This window comes from Haematobia irritans, chromosome 3 (genome assembly GCF_050003625.1).
Source record: "Haematobia irritans isolate KBUSLIRL chromosome 3, ASM5000362v1, whole genome shotgun sequence".
NCBI classification, from domain to species: Eukaryota; Metazoa; Arthropoda; class Insecta; order Diptera; family Muscidae; genus Haematobia; species Haematobia irritans.
Window position 1 is genome coordinate 79,700,301 of NC_134399.1, and position 2,586 is coordinate 79,702,886.

General features: G+C 34.4%; 1 long non-coding RNA gene across 1 annotated transcript; it reads left to right on the forward strand.

The window, feature by feature from the left end:
* The first annotated feature begins 609 nt into the window (after positions 1-609).
* On the forward strand, positions 610-1,526 carry LOC142229600 (uncharacterized). The gene is made up of 2 exons (XR_012720439.1): positions 610-754; positions 1,091-1,526. It is a non-coding gene; the product is annotated as an uncharacterized LOC142229600 (long non-coding RNA).
* Positions 1,527-2,586: the final 1,060 nt, after the last annotated feature.

The following is a 2,586-nucleotide window of genomic DNA, read 5'->3' on the forward strand; positions in this document are numbered from 1 at the left end:
TTTTCTTGCACACTTACAAGAGATATTAATGATTCCTCTAAAACAAAAATGGTTCTTACCAATCCAGAATCTGATAGAGTCTTCATAGGTAAAATCTTTAAATTTATCTCCGGGAAGTGTATTGGTTGAACTGCTCTGCTTGATTTGTCCTCAAACCCCCCGGAAATTTCAAAGGAAACCTTAATATTTGAATCATGGTGGTGGGTATTTAAGATTCGGCCTGGCCGAACTTACCCGTATATACTTGTTTTATCTGGCATTGGGTCAGTTTTAAATGTCAATAAATCCAGCAGTGCTCTAATGTTAATTAGTTTGTTATCATTATTATTTGCTGGATTTTCGCTGAGATTCTATTCCCGCAGTCCTCCTTTTTTCTGGATTTTCGCTGAGATTCTATTCCCGCATTCCTTATTTTTTTCTTCAAGTGTATTCATTAGTTTATTGTACCATACCACTGACGATACTCACCATACTTGCAATATGATACAGCCCACACAAGTGGTGTATTTCGTACATTTACATAGAACGGTGGCATCACCACACTGCATTAACATCGAAAAACCGAGGTATTCTTGGCACAGACAAAATTGCCATCGATTCAGTCGTCAGTAGACATCCTGCGCAACCAAACCTTGAGCTATCTCTGAGCAAGTTTTGCGGAATCTCTCTGATCCACTAAATAAACCACTTAAATCATTTTAAGAACCTTTTTCAGACTCTTCACAAAGAGCTAAAACACAAGCCCTCAACGGAGGTAAGTATTTTAGGGAAAAAATAGGGACCGCTTTCTAGAAAGCCATACGTCACACAAGAACTCTATCTACTTTCGTCGAATATTTTCCATTCGTTTGGAAATTACAATACGATCAAGTAGAGATACTTTCGTTTAGGGAAACATGGAAAGGTCTATTAAGGCCAGCCAGCCATGAAAAAACAAATAGAATGAAAGTGGCATTATTTATGGTATGTAGGCCTATTGGGGATGCCAGCCATGTAAAATAATTGGCAACGCACAATGTGTAGTACCCCTTGGGTTGTGTGGAAATCTACACAACACAACAAAACCAAAAACAAAAACATTTCTTTACAGGTTGCCTGCCTATGGAGACGGACAGACATGCAGCTATGATGTTGATGATATGTGAATATCTATGTATGTTTGAATACCTGTAGCTGAGATGTGTGGAGTGTATAATAAATATAGAACAGTAAAATTCTTTGGAGAAAAAAGAGATTTCGAGTTTTGTTCTACATAAACGAAATGTGATATTGAATACGTGAATGGCAAACATGTTCGCCCAATTTAAGTGAGAGAGTGAGATAGACCAACCACCCACACAAAATTCTCCACCCACTTAATGTCATTGTAGATGAAAACAAAACAAGGATATTTCGACCGGCTATTTTCCCTTTGCTGAGCATTATACATGGGGCTGTATAATTTTTGTTTTTCTTTTTATTTATGATTGTTAAAATTGGAACGATGCCAAAAAACGAAAACAAAATAAACAACAACCAAAGATAAATTTTTGTTAGAAAGTGTTTGATATCTGATGAAAATAACAAATGAACGCCAAATATTTTAAGCTAAAATCATTGGAAAAAGTAGAGCCATCGAGAATATGCAAATGAGTGAGCGAGAGAGAGCATTCCCACATTTTTGTGTGTGTTTATATATATTTTGGCTCTATTTCTATTTTAATGAGTTTTCCTGTGGATGTTTTAAAATGTTCTGCTAGTGCTAGGTGATGTGTGGTGTAGGGAAATTGTTTTTTTCTTAATCTATTTATAGATACACTTTTCTCTTGTGTTGCTTGTTTCTTTTCTATTCATTTTCAGACCATTGGTTTCGATATATGTTCTGGCAAAAGATTAGTTGATTTTAAGTATTTTGTATATACAAATGTGTGTATGTATAAATAATTCTTATTTTGTTTGTCCACGTTTATATACATATATGTGAAAAATGTATAGAAATTATTTAAAATTTTGTTTTTCCCTCATTTGACCAACAAAACTATTTTGCATGAGTCATTTCTCAAATATGAATCACTGGATAAAGGCCGGTACTAAGATCTTTGGATAGGAAATTTTCTCACAAAATATTCTTTCATAATTTTGTTTCCACCAGAACACAATAAACATCTTTTTCTGTTAACGCTTCATTCTTCATATATTGTCGTTCATGTGGCAAATCTTAATCAGACAAAATTGTTAAATTTTCATTGAATTATACACTCCATCATCTGATGGAAGTAAACACATTTTCATTGAATTATTGATCTGAGTACTAGAGATGTCTGTCCTTTTATTGAAATTGCTAATAAACAAAGCTATCGGCTTGAAAATTTCTACCCCAACTTTACGGAACGCTACCTTTTTCCAGATATCTCAAAACATTTAGGTGTGTCTTCCTATATTAACCTTCCACCATAGGATGTGGGTATACTAACTTTGTCATGGTCATGGTCATAATGAAATTGTGAGTCAATCAAGCTATTTCTGTTCGCCTATTTAAATCATACTAACATCCGAACGAAATAAGCTATTGACTTCAAACTCGGCACAAATAGTTTTTATTGATGT